General features: G+C 34.6%; 1 long non-coding RNA gene across 3 annotated transcripts; it reads left to right on the top strand.

Moving 5' to 3' along the window:
* Positions 1–15,438: 15,438 nt before the first annotated feature.
* On the top strand, positions 15,439–21,268 carry LOC120092174 (uncharacterized). 3 transcript variants are annotated; one of them, XR_005485929.2, is made up of 6 exons: positions 15,439–15,893; positions 16,046–16,176; positions 19,769–19,865; positions 20,005–20,075; positions 20,626–20,720; positions 20,893–21,268. It is a non-coding gene; the product is annotated as an uncharacterized LOC120092174 (long non-coding RNA). The 3 variants fall into 3 exon arrangements; XR_005485927.2 differs by having other exon boundaries at positions 20,005–20,157; XR_005485928.2 differs by lacking the exon at positions 19,769–19,865 and having other exon boundaries at positions 20,005–20,157.
* Positions 21,269–21,724: the final 456 nt, after the last annotated feature.

The following is a 21,724-nucleotide window of genomic DNA, read 5'->3' as shown; positions in this document are numbered from 1 at the left end:
ATTGGGGATAATGCATCCTTTTAAATTTGGGGTGGGGGGTGTGTACTTTGTACTTGAATCTTGTTTTGTTATGCATGATGTTTTGAGTTGAATGCTTTATACATGTTATTGGAGAAAATGTGAGGAAAAATTGAAAAATTGAACAATTTTTAAAATTTTTGAAAAAGAGTTGATTTTGGATTAGAAAGAATGCTGAGACTGATTGAAGTATGTTCTGGTTGCTTTCTTTTACTATGATGGTTAAGGAGTCACTCATGATGTATGCCATACTTTGAAGTAGAAATTGGATAACATACTCCTTTCTTAAGTGTTTTTTGTTCTGAACCCCTCTTTGTATCCTCTGTATCTTGAGCACGAACCACTTTAATTTAGAACCTCTAACTGAACAAAGCTTTAATTTAACTCAATTTGGTTATCAACTTGAAAGGCCCTACGAGTTAGAAAGTGTCTTGCATGATGGTTTGTAATGTTAGACTAAGAGGAAAGAAAAGAAGATTATTATTGTCCTATTAAAAAAAAAAAGATAAGTAGAGTGAACACTCATGTGCTTGAAATAAATACTTTTCTCTTAACTAAACTTGTAATATGTATGCATGGATAGGGGTAAAAAGAGCTGCCTTTACTATGAGCATTTAGGACACCTGAGAATTGACTAAGTATGGTTGCCTGTAGTGAATGTCTGAAAGCGAGTGCCCCTAGGTAAAATGTTGCACGTAGGGATCCCATTAAAATGAGTATTGCAGGCATCTTACTGAACATATTACTTCCCTATGTGTGGTGATGCCTAATGATTGGTGCTTGAGCTAGATTAGGGGGAAAACTGATGAAGCTTAATTAAACCTTAAGTCAGTTGTTGAGTTTTGAATTAAAGGAGGAATCACACACACATGGAGGATAAAAAGTTTTGGCTTTAGAAACTCTCAATGATTAGGATGTGTATGAATTTTTCAATGGATGAGTTTTGTGTATGTTGAGAAGCTGATGAAACCGGAATAAGAGAATGCATGCCTAGAGCCTTTTCATTTCAGTATTCATAATTTCTCTTACTTTGTGTTTCTTTCTTCTCTTTGCTCGGGACTAGCAAAGTTTTAAGTTCGGGATGGTGAAAAGCATCTAAAAAGTGCTTCTATTACCTTCAAATTTAGAGCTACTATTGCTAGTTTTTGTTTGGTTTGATATGGTTTATTGAGTGATTTCAGGAAGCCAAGCTCAGGAGCAGTTGTGCGAAAATAAGCAAAAACCCGGGGCAAAACTCCAATTTTGAGCAATTACAGTTGACTATGGAATTGGGGAGAAATCAAGGAATTAATTTAATATTTAAATATGATTTAAATATATAAAGGTGATTATTATGCAAAATTAATTTATGAAATTAATTTAAGAAAATCAAATTTTAAATTAAAATGATTTAAAAGTCATTTTGTATATTAAAAATAAAATGGAAATTCGTTTGCATGGGTTGCACATAATGGAAAAAGAGTTTTTTCCATTGTCATCATCTTTATGCTCACACACAAACCATGATCTTCTCTAACTTGATTCTCCAAGCATGAGCTGATCTCTTTTCATGTTCATCTTGATATATAAACAAAATTGGAGTTGTTGGAGAAGAAGATGAATGCAGAATTTTGAGAGAAAAAAATCGGTGAAGAAGAAGCTGTCTTCTTCAACTTGCTGCTGTGAGCTTCCCTTGTTTCTCCACATCTACAAGCTGTTCTTGAGTCCCACAACTCTGCCTAAAGCTCCAAGAGCATAGTAGGGAAGGCTTTGAGGTGGTTCACGTTGATATCAAGTGAAGACAGTAGTTGAACAGATGATTTTCTTGAAGAGTTCTTCAAAGGTATGTTCTGAAAACCCATTTTTATGAACAACATGCTTTAGTTTTTGCCAAAATTAATGAATTAGAATGCTTATGAATCCTTGATACTTCTGCTGCATGTTGTTTAACTCTAACAATTGGTATCGGAGCATCTTTTAAGCTTTCAATTCAGTCTAATTTTGGCAAGATGGGTGTTTTTTATGAGATATATGAAACTGTTGTACTGCTATGGTTTTATCTGTTTTGATATTTTAATTCTCTTTAATTTCACAATTAAATTTGTAATTGGCTCTTGTTTGATGAGCATTTATGTGTTAGCAAAAGTCTGTAATTTATTTGGAGTCATTAGAGTTGAAATTAAGATGTAATTGAAGAAACAAGCGAAGGAGGTCGAGCTGTTGTTCTAGAGTTTTCAGCTTCTGCTTAAATCTGTTGCTGAGGTCCAGTTGCTAAACGATCGTTTAGCTCCAGACGTTACACGATGAGAAGAAAAGTTATACGATCGTTTAGTAATATGCGTTGGTCGTTGTGATGTTGAACGCTAAATGATCATGTACCTACGGGAGCTAAGCGATGCGTTCATTTGCTATACAATAGCATTACGCGATCGTTTAGTTTGAGTCGTGGGAACTAGACGATACGTTGATTCTGCTAAATGATGGTGCTATACGTGCTAAGCGATGCGATGATGTGCTATGTGATAGTGCTGAGCGATCGTTTGGTTGTGGATCTAAGCGACCGTGTAGATAAATGCTATGTGATGCAATGATGTTCTATACGATGGAGCTATGCGATCGTTTAGCTGCGATAGCTACTAAATGATGACTTGAATGCACTAGGCGATGGTGTTATGCGATCATTTAGTACTATGCGATGGAGCTAAACGATTGCACTACGATGGAACTAAACGATCGCCTAGCTTCAAGCAAACACTGTGCAATCGTGTACTTCCTCTCAACCCAAGGCAACGATGCTAGATGATTACCTCCAAGTGTTACACGATTGGCTTTAACAGCATATTGAGGTTGGACTGAGAGCAACCAGTTCGACCGGTTTACTCAAGGTTCAACCGGTTCAGCCTCAAATGGTTGTGGTTGATTCGGTTCAGGCTTTGTTGGTCCGGTTCAGACTCGTCCAACCTCGTTCAAGTTGTTTTGGGTTCGGTTTGGAGCGGTTCGAGTGGTTCAAAGATGGTTATGAAGTTGTTTGTAATAGTTAGCTATCTGTTTGCTTGTTTATGCCAAAACGAAAACCATAACAGTTAGTATTTAATTGTTTATGCATGAGATGTATGTGATAATTAAATAAATTCATGTATATGCATACAGTATGCCATGTAGATTTAAAACCCCACCGTAGGAAGCATGTTACATGCATTGACAGTATGATATAATTGTTATGATATATAGTATGCATGTTAGGGTTATGTTTAATATAATAGTTATATTAGATACCTTTGTTATTTGTCGTGGATGTTTAGCATGTCTAAATTTTGTAAGCCGTTATAAAATTGGTTAGAAATTTAAAATCCATAACAAACAACATCTGCATGCTCACTTAGGTTAACCACTTGTTTTAATAGTTAAAATAGGTCGTTAAACTTGTAAAACTATGGTTACAAACATAACCAGTATATAATCCTATCGAAGGCTGGGGGTATTTAAGTTGACGGTCTATAGAACACCTCTTACCTGGGGATTATAGCTGAATAATTGAGCATTGGTAATTAGTTTTATGAGCATTCGTGAGTGATGTGAGGTAATAAAAGGGTTTATCACCTAGACATTATAAGTTAAATCCAATTATAATAGTTATATTTGGATACACTACTTAGAATTAAGTGGTATGAAATTAGTCGTCTTGCCTAAGTAAAATAACTAAACATTTAGAACACTTCAGTGGGAGAATAAAAGTTATTAGCTCTCACATCGTCAAGAGTTCACACCGAGAGATCCATGCTCGGCTTCTTGTCGATTTTACCTCGATTGCTCCATACAGAAAGTGTTTGCATGGGTCAATAACAAGGTGAATGGGGGAAGTCGTTCATAGTAAGTAGGTGAAGGAAATGTGTCAACATTGTCCTACGATCTCCTCCCTTAGTTTGAACCGTGAGATTCTTATGTTGCACCTACTGTCGTTTTTCATGCGGCACTAGCTAGTCGTTAACCGCGGTGATCCCTACGGAGGGTTGTAACATAGGATTCGGAACAACCCAGGCTTTAGTAAAATGAATAGGGTCTTATAGTTCCGTCTTGGGTATTATCTTCTATTTTGGAGGCATACTCATACCGTTCTGTAAGATCTAAAAATGGCGGGTCTACACTTATAAGACTTCCTAAGTGTTAGTAATGATCTTGACCGAAAATGATAACTAAATGACTATCGGAAAATGAGTTATTCTGGAGATAGTATTTGGTCAAGAATTGTCTTGCTTTTATGAAGGAATTCTTGACTGCCCCAAGGTAGCATTTGTTCTAAATCATTTAAGTATAGTTGCAAAAATAATGATTGTGGGTACATTATCACTTTGCTAAAACTTGATTGGATTTAAAAGCAATTCACTTATAAATTTTGTTTATAATTTCAGATTGACGAGTTCTATTATACAATTGCTAGCTTCGGACAAACTGATTGGGGAAAATTATGTAAACTGGAAATCAAATTTGAATACAATACTCACGTTAGACGATTTGAGATTTGTCTTAACAGAGGAATGTCCTCCCATTCCTAGCTCAAATACCAACCGAACTGTTCGGGAAGTGTTTGATAAATGGATCAGGGCTAATGATAAAGCCCGTGCTTATATTCTCGCCAACCTATCTGACGTTTTGGCGAAAAACACGAGGGTATGAACACTGCCAAAGAGATTATGGAATCTCTAAGAGGGATGTTTGGACAGTCGTCCTTCACCCTGAGGCATGATTCTATCAAATATGTTTACAATAGTCGCATGAAAGAGGGGACCAATGTTCGTGAACATGTCGTGGACATGATGGTCCACTTTAATGTGGCTGAAGTGAACGGTGCTATGATGGATGAAAGAAGTCAAGTTGGCTTTATTCTAGAATCTCTTCTGAAGAGTTTTCTGCAATTTTGTACCAACCTTGATGAATAAAATTGAATACAACTTGACAACTCTACTTAATAAGCTGCAGGCATTTCAGACCATGTTGAGAACTAAAGGTCTGGGACCAGTACCAGAAGTAAATGTGGCTTCTGCTGAAAAGAGAGGAATGTCCTCCAAGCCTGAAGTTGCCTCGTCTTCGCAGACTAAGAGTATTCCAGTAAAGAAATACAAAGGGAAAAGGAAAAAGCCTACTGGTAAGAAGAGCAAGAAAACTACTGCAGAGAAAGGGAAATGTTTCCACTACAACGAGCTGGGGCACTGGAAGAGAAATTGCCCTAAATATCTTGCAGACGAGAGAGCAGAGAAAGGCAAACAGGCTGCTTAGATCCTGGAGACCATTTGCTCAGCTCATCCAGTAGAAGAAGTTGCTAATGAAGATGTAAATTACCTGCTTTTGTTAAATCTTGTAAAGAACTTTTTGTACATATTTTTTGTTATGAATGAAATGTTTTTCCAAGAAATATGTTTGTTCTATCTCATAGCAACTTTTATTAAGAATCAAATTATTAATAACCATCAGCAAATATTCAGATATTTGAATGGTTAAGATCGAAGTATAATGAATTTAAGATTTCTAGCTCTAACTGTTAACAAGAGTTGTTAAGGCAGGTCAGACCATCTTAATCAAAGAGTTGAGAGTACCTCAATGTAGTGGGAGGAAAATGTGTTTCCTAACCATTATTGAGAAATAGATAAATTCCCCACAAGAAACCTATTTGTATATTAATATGTTTACAATGATTCTTTTGGCTAAAGTGTTTAAGAATCACCTAGGGCAAGTGGGAGAAATATTAGGTATGAGATACCAAATGGTAAAACCATGGGTATGGGATGTCGTAGTTTATTGTATTTCTCTTTGAAACTCAAAAACTCAGTCTTATATATCGGATATATAAGTTACCACTGGAGTTTTAGTCCAAGTGGGAGTTTGTTGGGTTTTATGTCCTAAAACTCGTGGTTTGTAAACATTAAAACTTATTCTGAGAATTCAATAAAGTTGTTGAATATATTGTTTTTTAGAAATCCAATAAACCTAAGTCCCTTAACTATTATATGAGTACTTGAACTTTGTGAGGAGACATACGAGTGGATCAGGTTCGAGTAAATAGTCAAAATGATCTATAGTATATGAATAAGGTTGGGTACCTTATTCTGGTAACACTATTGGATGCGGCCTACTCTGTAGTTATTACAAAGTGTTGTAAAGTGCTACATACGAAGTGATTATCCTTTTATCTGCAAACGGTGAGAGTAGACCAATTTTCTCTGCTCAATAAGCTTACCATTTTGGGGATAATATCGGATGAATAGCTGGGAACATAAGGTGTAAGAGGGAATTCACTCCTACCCGATTAGGGTTAGTAGAGAGGTTGTTCCCTTCAAGTGCTGATTCTAGGTCTTGAACAAGAGGCCTCACCCTGTCATTGGCCTGAGAGGGATTCGATTTGTTGATTGGATCACAAATCAATTGTTCATTAGGGGATTAGTGGAACTTAAGAAACAAAAGGTAATTTCAGGGGTAAAACGGAGATTTGACCCAGCCGTTATTACGAGCAACCTGTGAAGGGATAACTTACTAATCATGGTTATATCGAGGGGACATCATATATCTATAGTGAGGGTAGTTTAGCTATGGGCTTTAGTGGAATCACCCATTAGTTAACGAATGAGGGTTAGATCGGTCTAATGAGTTTAGCCGTTTAATCTCGGATCGTTGGAGCCCATGATCTGTAGGTCCGCAAGGTCCTCCTACTAGCTCATAAATGGGTACGCTTTAGGGTAGCTTGAGAAATTAATTTGAAACGTTCAAATTAAATAGAACAAGAGAATAAATATTTAAATATGATTTAAATATATAAAGATGATTATTGTGCAAAAATTAATTTAAAATTTGATATTAAATTAATTAATTTTTAAAATTAATTTATGAAATTAATTTAAGAAAATCAAATTTTAAATTAAAATGATTTAAAAGTCCTTTTGTATATTAAAAATAAAATGGAAATTCGTTTGCATGGGTTGCACATAATGTAAAAAGAGTTTTTTCCATTATCATCATCTTTATGCTCACACACAAACCATGATCTTCTCTACCTTGATTCTCCAAGCATGAGCTGCAAGCCATGCACTCCATCTCTTGGCATGTTCATCTTGATATATAAACAAGATTGGAGTTGTTGGAGAAGAAGATGAATGCAGAATTTTGAGAGAAAAAAATCGGTGAAGAAGAAGTTGTCTTCTTCAACTTGCTGTTGTGAGCTTCCCTTATTTCTCTACATCTACAACTTTTTCTTGAGTCCCACAACTCTGCCTAAAGCTCCAAGAGCATAGTAGGAAAGGCTTTGAGGTGGTTCATGTTGATATCAAGTGAAGACGGTAGCTAAACAGACGATTTTCTTGAAGAGTTCTTCAAAGGTATGTTAAGAAAACCCATTTTTATAAACAGCATGCTTTAGTTTTTACCAAAATTAGTGAATTAAAATGCTTATGGATCCTTGATACTTCTGCTGCATGTTGTTTAAGTCTAACAGAAACAACTCCCTGGAATCTTTTTTGCTCTTAATTTGTCCTTATGTTTGTGATTGAGTTTACATTAGTCATAGTTATAGATAAAATTCATTATTTGAGTGGCCTCACTAAAATTAACAAATAATTTTGGTAGCTAAGTTTAGGAAAATTTCGCTCATGCCGGTCCCTGAGGACGATACCCTATTTGGGATTTATTACTTCAATTGTGTACGCTTACGCATCACATCAATTACTTCTATTTTGATCATGATGTTAAGGCTGAGCTTCAGAGTCTAAGTGACCACATCGCTCAAATCATTGGGGTCAATCTATTTCGACCATCCTGTGCGCAATATTGTTATCAGTGGAGGTTTTTTGTTCCCTTGATTTTATTCTTTTTTAGCGTACTTGAGATACATTGGGGACAATGTATTATTTTAAGTTGGGGGTAGGGTACTTGTTAAGTAGTTTTTATTTAGCTTGGGGTCCTTGAGCGTTGTGCTCGGACAATGCTTATGTGTTTTGATTGCCTTGCTTGCTGTTTGCTCTATCATTATTATGATAGTTTATGACGCACTCTTCCTGTAATGAAATTTGCATGAAAGAACGTTAGGACAACATGAACTTTAGCCCAATTTAAAAAAAGAATTCTTATCTCTCATGCATCTTTAAGACATTGTTTTGCAAAATTAAAGCCTTGCATGTTTAGAATTGGGTTATCTGGTTTGTATTTTTATTGTCACCTTGAAAGGTCCACCTTTGACATAGGAGTATGAAGGAACTCCGTTTACAGAAGACCTTTGAGCGGAAGTGGATCGTCCAAATCCCATTGTGAATGAACGCATACATTTACAGTCATACAAGAATAAATTATGCATAAATCTTAAATTACAGCATGCTTTCAAGTAAAAAAAAAAAAAAAAGAGATTATACCTTTTAAGAACACTTCTTCAAGTAATCCCACGATCAAACTCGTTCACGAATGCAGCGAACAAGATACGAACGCTCCTCTCAAACAAGCAGCAAACAGCAACTCGATCCCTGAACCAATTGGACACTACCATTAAGTGACCTTGGTATTCTCGGTACAAGAATCTATTCTCGGTACAAGAATCCATGAGCAGTAGGCTCTGGCTAATTTTGGTTAAAGGGGAAGTTTATTGTGGACGAGGAAGACGATCGAGTAGACGAACAACACAATCGTGTAGATGACGAAGTCTATCGCATAGACAAGTTACTTGATCGTTTAGATAACAAGGTTATCGTATAGTCTCTCAAGCAGTCGTGTAGATATTTGATTATTAATAATGTATGTACCTTGAGATTTGAAATAAAATTTCATTTTATCCCAAATTTTCCATAAAAATAAATAACTATCCACTAAGGGTGGTTATGGAGAAAAATAAGTTAATTATCTAATAATTAATAATTATAAATAAATATGATAATTAACCTATCATATTATATTTATAACCTATAGTTTTAATGTTGCATCATATATAATATATAAAACATAGTTTTTTTCTTTATTTTATGGCATTTAATATAAATCATATTTATATTAAATCTAATAACTGTGAATCTTCTTCATAGAAAATATATTTGAATCATATTCAAATATTTATTCCTCCAATAAAAAAATAATGTATCAATACATTATATCAATTATATCATATATAATCGAATTAATTTAATTATATCATATATAATAAAATTCCCTCTTATTAATTTGAACATTTCAAATTAACCCAAAAAATGATTCTCAACTAAAATTCATTAAACTACCAAGGGGACTTTATGAACCTATAGTTTGAAGCTCCAACGATACGTGAATAACTGACTAAACTCTTTAATCACATTATCCACAATCCGTTAACTGCCGAGCACTCCACTAAAGACCGATAGCTGCATTCTTCGCACTACAGATATATTTATGTGTCCATTGGATATAACCAATCAACAATACGATGACCCTTCATAAATTGCTCATAAGTATGTTGGAAAAAATACCGTTTTGCCCCTCTAGTTACATTTAACTCCTTAAGTACCATTTATCCCTCTAATCAACAATAGATCATAGTCCTACTATGACTAAACCCCTCTTGGACAAAGAGAGGGTGTGGCGTCACATTGTTTAAGACCCGAAATCAGCCCTTAAGGGAGCAATTTATCTACTTACCCGTACTTGGGGGAAGGAGTGAATTCCATCTTGTGTAGCTGAGTTCCCAGCTCCCTAATCAGACGAATCCAAAATGATAGCTTGTTGAGTCGAGATCTGGCCACTCTCACCCATGCAAATCAAAAGACCGCTCTCATATGCAAGAGTTCACAACTCACTCAGAATTAAGGTCATGTTACCTATGCTCATCCTAGTGAAATGAAAGTCTCAATTATGAACAGTGTTATATAACGAGATTAAACATTTCGTGGTTTGGTTTTATACAAACTCCTTTGTATAGAATATCTCCGCTCACATGTCTAATACATAAATGATCAGGATCATATCATTTGTCGCACTTTACAACATTTGTAACACCTACAAAGCGGACCATACTCGTAGTGTCACCACGATAAGGTACCCAGCCTTATCCATATACTACAGACCATTTAGGTTATCACTTAAACATGATCCACTTATATGTCTCCACATACATGTTTAAGTTACAACGATAACCATGGATCTTAGTTTATTGGTTTGTGGTTAATGCAACTAAAATATCATATATTTGATAGACACGAGTGAATAAAATATCATATATTATAAATCACATAATGTTTGTTCATACAAGTGTTTGCAAACTACAGGATCGTACGAGATTTAGGGCATCAACCCCAACAAAGTAACCGTACTTCTTGTAGAGCAAAACTAAACAGTGGATAATATAAGGCCTTCTATGAATTAAAAAAAAAAAAAAGAAAAGAAAAAGAAAGAAAAGAAAATTAGTTGCAATTCTGAAAAAAAAGAATATATAAAAAATGCATATAAAAAACAGGAGGCATTTGTCAACGTGTCTGTAAAAAAAAAAAAGCAAAAAAATAATGTACATGTGTGTGCATGGATAGAGGTGAAAAGAGCAACCTCCGTCATGTCAAGTTAGGGCCCGCGAGAAAAGAGTGATAGGTTCCTTCGGTTGGGTGTGAAAATTCTAGGTAAAACAAATGCCCTTTTTTGGGCGATGCAAGCTTAACTAGTAAAACTCTAGGCTCACTCATGCATAAATAGATTGAGAATCATTCTTAAACTTGTGCTTCATTGATTGATCATAATAGATTTTCATTCTTTATTTTCAAATTTCGTTCGATTTGGCTGTTGAGACTGGAACAATGACATTGTGAATTAAGCTAGCATGTCTTTGATTGTTTTGTATGTTATTTGATTGTTTTTTTCTACCTTGCTCGAGACGAGCAAGAATTAAGTTGGGAGTATTTGATAGCTCTCAAAAAGAGCTATTATTCTTAGCTTAATTTGGGCTCGTTATTGGGTTTTATGTATTTATTTTCCTATTTTGTAAGTATCAAGCAACCAAGAGGTAGAATTGGTAATTTGGAGCTGATCGGGGTTAATTTTAAGCAATTTGGAGTTGATTTGAGCATCTGTGCTTTAAAAGAGTTGAAAGGACCAAAATGCTCTTACCAGAGAGTCACAACGCTCATAATTTGCCTAGGTCTGACACTCGTGCAACGCTTGGAGGTAGTAGATCGTGATGCAGGGGAGCGTTGCAATGCTGTCCTGAGCATCACAACGCTCTGGAGTTAGAACATCGCCACTGTTGCAATGCCACGCAACACTCCAGCCCAATGTTGATGGACAAAATGGTAGCATTGCCATGCTCCCCAACAACGTTGTGATGCTATGGACTTTGACGAATGGAGAGCCAAGCGTGCGTGTAAGTGAGCGTCAGGGGCAGCATTGGACTTCTTAGCATAACACTCCTAATCGATTGCTTCAACGTTGCAACGCTAGTTCTAGCATTGCAATGCTGCCTCAATTTTCTAATCTTCTTCGGTTTTAAGTCAAATTATGCTGAAAATTGTGTTATTTTTCAATGGAGGTCGAGGAGAGGCCATGACCTCTTCCTTTTCCTTTATGTTTTTAGTATCCTTGGGTTAGTTTTTGTTTTATTTTTAGATTATGGACATGTGTTGGAACGTATCTCGTTGGTTGTCTATGAATCGAAAAGGTAATCCTTTCATTTAGTTCTTAGATCGAGCATTCTTGTAATTTGATGAGTTTTCTATTAAACTTTAGGCTTTAAATTAGAATTGTGTTTTTCTTTAAATCTTTCATGATTTAGATTTGCTTTTGTGTGTTGGATTGACGCCCCTATCAAGATTGCATATCTTAGCTAGTAAAGTCAAGCTCGCACGGATCCTTATAATTGTACATGCTTTGAGTTTACACTTGTAGCATCGATTAGATGAGCATGCTTAGATGTATAGGCTGACCTTGGATCTTTACATGGCATATTTAATCTAGATTTAAAGAATAAATTGATTATTTGAACATGGCTTTTCTTGACACTTAATCAACATAGTTGAATCCTGAATCTTAAAGCATGTGTTTCTCGTTATTTATGGCAGCTAAGGACCCAATTTCATCTAAGAGCATGTAGGTTAGTTACAACATGGTCTTTCTAGCCTTAATTACGAATTAGGACGCTTGATTGGTTTCAAATTAATTGATTATTGGCCTTTGTAGAGATGAGTTAATTCGCATTAATTGGGTAGCTATACATGCATAATTCGATAACATGATATTTTGGCGGAAACCAATGATTTAAATTACATTGAATGCCTACGTGATCCGATAACTAGATGAATCCATTACCATTTCATATATCCCTTGCAGTTTCCTTTTATTGAATGTTTTCAATTTTAAAAAAAAAAAAACAAAAACCCCATTTTTACTGTTTCTCCACGGTCAAATCTAACCCAAAAAGAAATTAATTCTTCGCTTCTCTGTGGTTCGACCCCCTGCTTACCACTGTTGCTATGTTTTAGTAGTAATAGGAGTAGTTCGGTGATTTTACAAATTTTCTTTTGATGAAGTTTGAAGTTTATTAATGACGTAAGCTTTGAAGGTGTCAAAGTGCTTGCATGATGGAGTTCAATAAATACGTCAAATTTTCTGAGATTAGATATGATCAATCTATTTTTGAGAAAATTGCTGCAAAAAATAGTTTTCAACAAATTCTCTCCAAACCACTCAAAATTTCATTTCAATTTGGAGTTCCACCACTCAATCCAAGGCTGAGATTAGTAGAAAAGACACTTTTGGTGGTCTATTGAAGAGATTTAAGATCAATTTCGTGAAACTTGCAAGGATTAAGTGAAAATCTACAAAGGTAGTAATGTTGAAACCCTATTGCTTTGAAACTATGTGTTTGCATGCTCATTACTCAAATTAATATAATTAGAGTGCTTAATGATTCTGTTAGCTTCCATATATTGCATGTTTACTCTATTATTTCCAAATTTGACAGGCATGTCGCATATGAATCACCAAAGACTAGGAAATTATCCATAAAGACTTCCATTAGGTGCTCTAGAAAGTTTGAAAACATCGCAATCATGCATCTTTGAAAGATCTCTAGCACATTGCATAGCCTGAATGGCATGCGCCAAAATGGAATGATTTGTGTGGACACGTGAAAGTAGTTTTCTCTTGGTCCTCAAGCACAATCATTATCTGATATCCTGAGTAGCCATTAAGGAAGCATAAAAACTCATTCCCTACAAGCCTGTCCAACATCTGATCGATAAAAGATAGAGGAGAGTGGTCCTTTTTGGTGGCTAGATTCAGCTTTTGGTAATCCATGCATATGCGCCAACCTATCACTGTCCTTGTCAGTATTAGTTCATTTTTGTTGTTGGCGATGATTGTAATTCATCCCTTCTTGGGAACGCATTTCACAAGACTTACCCAATTACTATCGTAGATAGGGTAAATAACTTATGAGTTAAGCCATTTGATTATCTATGTCTTTACGACCTCCTTCATAATGGGGTTAATCTTGCATTGCCGTTTAATGGACCCATTTATTCCTTCCTTATGACGGATTTTGTGCATGCAATAGATGGAACTGATTCCTCTAGTATCTTCAAGTATCCATCCTATCGCCTTGATGTATTTCTTGAGCATCTATAAAAGAAGGTTCATTAGTCAAACTACGCACATATGAGAAGATAATAGGTAGTGTTATTATCTCCTAAATAAGCGTATTTCAAATGTGATGGTAAAGTTTTAAGGTCAAGAGAAGCGGGCTCCTCAAGCAAGGGCTTGATTTTAGCAGTTTCTTTGTTACTTAAGTCAAGCGATTCAAATTCCAGCTTCTTCTCACTCAGCTCATTTACTTGCTCTAACGCATCATTGTCACGTTCCAACTAGGGCATTTTCAATTCCTTTCATTTTGAGTTTTATTTGTAAATCTTAGAATCATGAGTTGGATTTAATGAACAATTGAAGGGACGTTGGTTTTTTAGGTTTGTAGGGATTTTCTTGAACTCTTTGAGATTTCTTATGGATTTATTATTGGATGTTTCTGTTTCTTTATGATTTCCATTCATTGAATTAATTTCTAGTACAAGAATATAGGATTGATGAACTGACGACTCGATTTCTTGTATGTTTGTCTTTACTATGTGTGTTTTTTATGTTCACAATTGCATTGAAAACATGCTTAGTTCAGTAGCAATAGGTTTTAGTTCGATTTATGGCATGATGTCAAGGCTATCTAGGATCACCTAATTGATAATAAAACCTAAAAATTAGAAATGCATTAGGATAGAATTGGCCATTCTTGCTTTATGTCTTAATCAATCCAAGAACATGATGCAATTAGCTAAGTAAATTACCTTTGTAACGAGCTTAGTGAATTTAGGGATTAACGGCATGTTGGTTCTCATCAGGGAGTTTGTATGGGTTGTCCATACATTCAACTAGGCTTAAGAAATAGTTAATTCAACTCTGTTTTCATAATTAATCGATGATTAGATTCATAGAAAACCCTATAATCTCTAAACCTACGAAGGTAATCTTGTGTTCTATCTCTCTCTTTCTCAATCTATCTTACTTTTCCGCACTTTAATTTTTGAATTTTGTTTTCTTGTCAATCAAATAACAAAACCCCATTTTTGTCTCTTTCCATAGTCAAATATCACTTAAGAGAAGATTAAATCCTGGCCTCCCTGTGGTTTGACCCAGTACTTACCATTATTGCTACATTTTTGTAGTGATAGACGTTGCCTAAAATTAAAAATCATAAATTCGACCTGTCTGGTTCTTTTCAAAAGATGGGAGCCTTTATAGCCTTACCAAGTTATATTGACTCATCTAAGAAAAGGCCAAAGATATATGAGAATTTCTTTACGCCTTGACAGGAAACAGGTCACATCAAGCAACCGATGTTAAAAATCTACCCTTCCTGGAGGGAGCTAAGTGATAAAATTTACTGCTTTCTTTATTGGCTTTCTAGATTAGTTTTCTTTTTGTTTTTCTGTTGTAGGTTCCTCTCCTTGGTCCCAAAAACAAGAAAGAAACATCTTTTGAGAGGCGAGCCCTCCTACTACATCTCAAAGACCGTGCACGAGAACACCTACAGAGGAGGTTTTTTATTCCTTTGTCTTTATTTTCATCGGGTTTAGATTAAAGATACATTGGGGACAATGTATCGTTTTATGTTGAGGGTGCTGGTTATATATGTAACACCCCAAATTTTTTAGTAATGGAATTTCAGTAATTTATATTAATTAAGGACATTTTTTAGAATTTTGGAAGTTAAATTTTGATTATTGAGATTTAATGTAAATTGGGATTTAACTTTTAATTTTGGAATTTTGTTTTGAAGAGGAAAGGATTTTATATGTAGGGTATGTCTAGAAGGAAAGAATAAAAGAAAATAAAATGAAATAAAGCAGAGTAAAATCAATTAAAATTTTATTTTATTTTCCATTTTCTTTAAAAAATAAAAAATCTCTCCCTCGCCCCTCTCCTTCGTAACCGAGACCCACCCCCCCCCCACTCTATTTTCTTTTTCCTCTCCGCGTGAACCCTAGCGCCGACCCCGTCTTGCTACTGATCGCCGACCTCGAAGCGCCGCTGTCCACTGCAGTCTGGACCCGCCGGATCTAAAGTGGAACGCCAGCCATTCAATCGACACACCTCAGATCTCGCGGCCGAAGCCTCCCCCTAGCGCGCCGCCTCTCCCTCGCCGTCCCTCTTCTTCACGTTCACAAGCTGCCACCAGTCGTCTGGCCGCTTCGTTCGTGGGTCGCCGCGCCATCCGCCAAGGTATAAAGCCGAACGATCCAGCCCAGTCATCGAAACTTCCACCGTGAGTCGTTCCTCTGCTTCATTCCGCCGATAGTCGTTCGTCCACTCAGTCCTGCACGCCGTTGCCATCAGTTCAGTGTCATCGCCATCGATTTCGATAAGATTTGGTATGTGTGCAGGGTTTCCTTTGAATGCTAATCAAATTGTTGGTGCCGTTTAATGTTTACCCATTATGTTTAAACCATAGATTCGAGCTTTGGAGAAATTTTAAGGTCGAAGTGTGCTATCCAACATTACAAATGATTGATTTTTGTTGCAGTTTTGGTTGGCCAACAAAATTGGATTTTTAGAATTAATTTTGGACCAAGCCACAATTTCGGTGTTACTTCAAGGTCTTGCTTGGAAAGAAGAAGATAAACTTGCTTAGGTTTATTTGGATTTAACTCTGAGGTAAGTAATCTTACTACTGTGTGTCGGGCGATCAATTTATGATTTATTTTTTAGGATTTTAAGACTAGTTACAAGGATAATTTTGACTGTTCTACGATTAATTACGATTAATGGACTATTTAGAAAAGATATATGAGCATGTGAGAATATGTCTGAAGCATTTTAATGTATGAGCATGGTTTACAATTTTATGAGTTATATTAACAATTTTATGAGTTATATTAAAAAATATGATTGAGCATGACCCTTAAATATAAATTAAGTAGCACTCCTTCTAGAATGTCTTAAAGTTAGATGAGGATTCGACATTTGCTGATTCATATAGTTATGTGATTTATTATGAGAATGTGTAGACCGTACTATATATTATGGAATCTCGAATACTTGATTGTTTACATAGTTTAGTGCATGAAAGTGATGTACTAGAGTAAATCCATTAACACTAGATTAATTACGTATGTTGAGGTTAATAAACATGACCTTGATGAGGAGATTTTAGAGAACTCATGATGATGTGAATATTATATGTAATATGAAGTTAGATACAATCTCTTTTCCTTTCCAGACTATGTGACTGTATGAAAGTGATGCACGTCCAAGAGCGCTAGTACATGAAAGAGATGTACTAGAGCTGGTGTGTATGAAAGTGATACATACCTAGAGGGTACTGGGTGTACGTAAGAAGTGCACGCTCAGTGGGTTATGTGTATATGAAAGAGGTGTATACATAACCAGGTGTACGAAAGAGGTACATACTCAGTGGGATATGTGTATACGAAAGACGTGTATACATAACCAGGTGTACGAAAGAGGTACACACTTAGTGGGTTAGATGTATACGAAAGAGGTGTATACTTAATCAGGTGTACAAAAGAGGTACACATTTAGTGGGTTATGTATATACGAAAGAGGTGTATACATAACCATGTGTACGAAAGAGGTACACATTGAGTGGGTTATATATATACGAAAGAGGTGTATGCATAACCCTGCGTACGTAAGAGATTATGTTTCCTTCGGGATTCACTAGGGATTGTGTTTCCTTCAGGATTCACTAGGGATTGTGTTTCCTTCAGGATTCACCAGAGATTGTGGGTTCTACGGGACTTACTAGAGGTAGTGGGCATACTTAACAACAGTAGGATAGAAATCAGATTTTTTCATGTATGTATGTGTCCCATGAGGACTACAGTAGTTTTATGTTCCACCAGAGGTAGGCATCTAGAGGACATAGATGCCTAGCCCGACCCCAATAGTGGAGTTACTTACTGAGTATTTAGACTCATTCTTTCTCATGTTATTGTTTCAAGTAAAGGTAAAGATGCACTGACGATGGACAAGCGGAATTCATGATCGAGCCACTGGGACTAACTTCATGCTTCCGCTCATGAGATTTAAACTTCTTTTCATGTTTTTCTTAGCTTTCAGTGTTGATGTTTAAAACTTACTATTAAGAATCACTTTTAGATTTATTTATTATCATTTATGATTTATAGGTACCCTATCATTGTTTTTAAATATTTGAAATTAAATGCAATGTCTTTTAAATTCACCTTATTTTATTAGCATTTATTTCACCATAACAGAGTGTCGTTTTAAGTTCCACGCATGCATGTATTTAGTAACGGCCTAACTTAAGTCCCAGGGGGTCGGATCGTTACAATATATGCATGTTCGGCATGTCCTTGACCACTTTAGCTTGGACTTTGTGGTTGAGCTGCTAATATGATTCTTGTGATGCATGTATTGTGATAATGACTTTATGTGATAGGTTTTAGATAACTCTCTATTCGCTCTGTTTAGGATTCACAAAATGTATACATGATTTTGGGCCAAATTCAAAAAAAAAAAAAAAAAAAAAAATTCTTGATTCTTTTGCATATTGTGAACAAATAGTCGTCTTATTTATGGTTTTGAATGCGTAGGATTGGGTTATTTGGTCCATATGCTTGTTTTCACCTTGAAAGATCTAGATGATAGTTGTTAAGTAACTAAAGCTCAACTTAGTAATGCTTGCTTAGGTTTTTGCCAAGCTCTTATTTTTTAAAGTAAGAGCCTATTGTATGTTAAATAAAAGGCAAGCATGTTATAGAGTAAAAGTAAGTTTCTATGATATGTTTTAAGGAGATTATTGTTGGGTATGTCCTAAAACTCGAAGTTTATAAACATTAAACATATTATATTCACAATAAAGTTATTGTTAAATTTTTTTTTATCAATAAAGATGTTATTCAATTACATTGTTTTATAAAATCAAATAAACGAACCTATGGCTATAATATGAATACTTAAACTTATGTAGAGACATAAAAGAGGATCAAGTTTTAGTATATAGCCAAAAAGGTTTATAAATATATGGATGAGGTTGGGTACCTTATCTTGGGGACATTATGGATGCGGCCCACTTTGTATATTGATACAAATGATGTGATCCCAAAATCGTTCATGTGGAGACATATGAGTGGGGGCATCCTATGCAAAAGACGTTTGCATAAAATCGAACCACGAAATAGTCGCTTTTCTTTTTAACAACCATTTACTATTAAAACTGGCTATTTCAAAATTGATGACCTAAGATAACTCGATCTTAATCCTGAGCTATGAACTCGTTCAACATCACTGCTTAATATGCTTCCCATTTTAGGATAAGACCAGATAGATAGGTAGAGACACAGTCCTGCAAGAAGAAATTCACTCCTATTAGCAGATATCCATTATAGGGTTAGCAGATGATCTTGAACAAAGAGGCCTCGCCCTCTCATGACAGAGATGTATTACATGGGTAAAATGGTAAATTTGACCTAGCTGTAAATATGAATGACATTTGAAGGATCGACTAACTGATTATGATGAAATCAAGTTGACAGAAATATAAGATATAGTGGTATGTCTTAGTAGTTAACAAATATTTATTAATTCAATTTAAAGAGTTTAGCCAATTAATCTCAAATTGTTGGACCTAGGTCCATTAGGTCCTTATACTAGCTCGTAAAAGGATCAAATCTTATATTAGAATATTGAGTGAATTTGAGATGTTCAAATTCAAATTAGGGTTTGGAAAATTATATTCGATATAATTAATGTTTAAATTTATTAAAATTAAACAAATTCGGAGAGTTCGAGATATTTAAATATTGATTACATGAATAAGGATTCATGTTTGAATTAGGTGTTTTATTAATTTAATATTTTATATTCAATTATTATTTATTAATTTAATTAATTAAATTTGTTTATTTAATTATTTAAAAATAAATTATTTTCAATTTATAATTCAATTTCATAATTTTATTTTATTTAGAAAATTAAAATTAAATAAAAAAATTGAAATTGAAATTTTCATTTTAATTGTAAAGTGGGATTATCCCACTTTTCCCACTAAATTCACACATAATTAGTGGGTCTTGAAGTGTGAAAATGTCAAGTAGTTATTTTGCATGATTAATTTGATAAAACACTGCAAAATCAATTGAATTTAATGGCATGCAAAAATCAATTTTGAAGAGAAAATCAGCTTGAACCGTTTTCTCTCAACTCTCCAAAATTCTATCCAAAATTCCCTCTCAATTGGAGTTCCACATCTCAATCTAAGGTCTAAAATTAGTAAAGAAGACTCTTTTGGAGGTCTACTACAAAGATTGAGCAAGGATTTTATGGGGATTGCAAGGATTTTGTGGAAATCATCAAAGGTATTTTACTTGAAACCATAATGATAAAATCTTTGAATATGCATACTTGTTACTCAAATTAATGGAATTAGAGTGCTTAATCATTTTGTTTGCTTCCATATTATGCATGTTTACTCTAACAATTACTCCTCTTTCTTAGGAATGTGATTAACCTGGGACAGCTATGACACCCGTAGTTTCCCTTTGAGTTAAAGTGCCCTTGAGGAATGAGTAAGCTTCGGCATCTTTAAAGGATACGTTGCTCATAGTTGGATTTCTTTCACGTAACCTGTGTAGGCAAGCCAAAAATAAGGTGCTGTAGTCTGGATAAGAGTTCCTCTTTTGATAAAAATAAAATAAAATAAATAATAATAAAGTAGAACAAAAGTTTGGTTCTTTTAAGTTTTACATTGCCACCTTGGGTCTAGGAAGCCTAATACTTGATCCTTTGAACCAGAGTATGGGAAAACGAGTTGAGGATCGAATAAAACCTTCTCGAGCTACTAAAGACCTAGATAGAATTGGCTAAGCGCACACACACGTAGGGAATAGAGAATTAGTTTTAAATTTCTTGATATAGTGCATGCATTTAGATGACCCTATCTTTGTGAAGAGTTTGCTAATTTTAGCCTTGAGATATGAGTCACTCATTTCCATCACATGATTCATGTCTAGATTTCATTTTACTTTGCTCGGGACGAGCAAGAATTAATTTGGGACTGCTTGATAGCTTAATTTAGGATTGTTAATGAATTTTTACTATTAACTACCTATTTTGTAGGTATTAAGCACAAAAGAGGTAGAACCGAGCAATTAAAGTCAAATGGGGTTAATTTGAAGCAATTTGGAGGTTATTTGAGCATCCAGACTTCAAAGGTTATAGAGTAAACTAACAAGCAATGGAAACAAACATAATCAATAACACTTTAATTACATTTTATTAGAGTACTAACAACATACTAAACCAGAAAATTCGGTAGAGGTTTTCTAAATTAACATACCTTTGATGAATTCTCCCAATTCTAAGTTGTTCTTCATGTGATTTCAGCTCCAATTCAACAGTGAACCATCAAGAGATCTTTTCTACTATTCTCAGTCTTAATTTTGAGTGGTGGAACTCAAATTGGAGTGAATTTGGTGAAGGAAAAAATGTGGATTCTTGTGAAGAAGAAGATGACAGCAGTCATAACAATTTTTCAGAAGCAAAACTCTGATCCAATCTTCAAATTGAAGAGGTTTTAAGTTAAATTCACATGCAAGCACTAAAGCATCATCCTCCATAACACTTAAATCAGCAAATCAAATGGGCAAGGTGTGTAATTAAGAGGAGAACCCTCCTACATAACGAATTTGTGGGAAATTCCCACTAACTTGAATTTCCAATTTTTAAATCCAATTTTAATTAATTCAAAAATTAAATAAAATATAATTTAATTAATTCGAAATGAATTAAACCTAAAATTTCAAAATTCAATTTCTCAAATTGAATCAAAATTGGAAATTAATTTAACATATTTAATTAATTAAATAATAATTTAATATCAAATATTAAATTAATCACATACCTAATTTTAAACATGAATCCTATTCATGTAAATAATATTAGAATCAATATTTAAATATTATAAACTCTTCAATTTTGTTTAATTTCAACAAACTAAACGTTAAATTAATTATATCGAACATAATCATACAAACCTTAATTTGAATTTGAACTATTCAAGTTCAAACCCTAATTTCGATTTGAACATTTCAAATTGAAATTCAATTCGAACACTTCAAATTGAAATCATTCCAAATTCACTCAATTTAATAATTCAAGGTGTTCATGTTTTACGAGCTAGTAGATGGACCTTATGGACCTAAAGATCATGAGCTCC

This window comes from Benincasa hispida, chromosome 11, assembly GCF_027475165.1.
Source record: "Benincasa hispida cultivar pf3 chromosome 11, pf3_genome.v1.1, whole genome shotgun sequence".
In the NCBI taxonomy this organism is placed as follows: Eukaryota; Viridiplantae; Streptophyta; class Magnoliopsida; order Cucurbitales; family Cucurbitaceae; genus Benincasa; species Benincasa hispida.
This window is presented reverse-complemented; position numbering and strand designations above follow the sequence as displayed.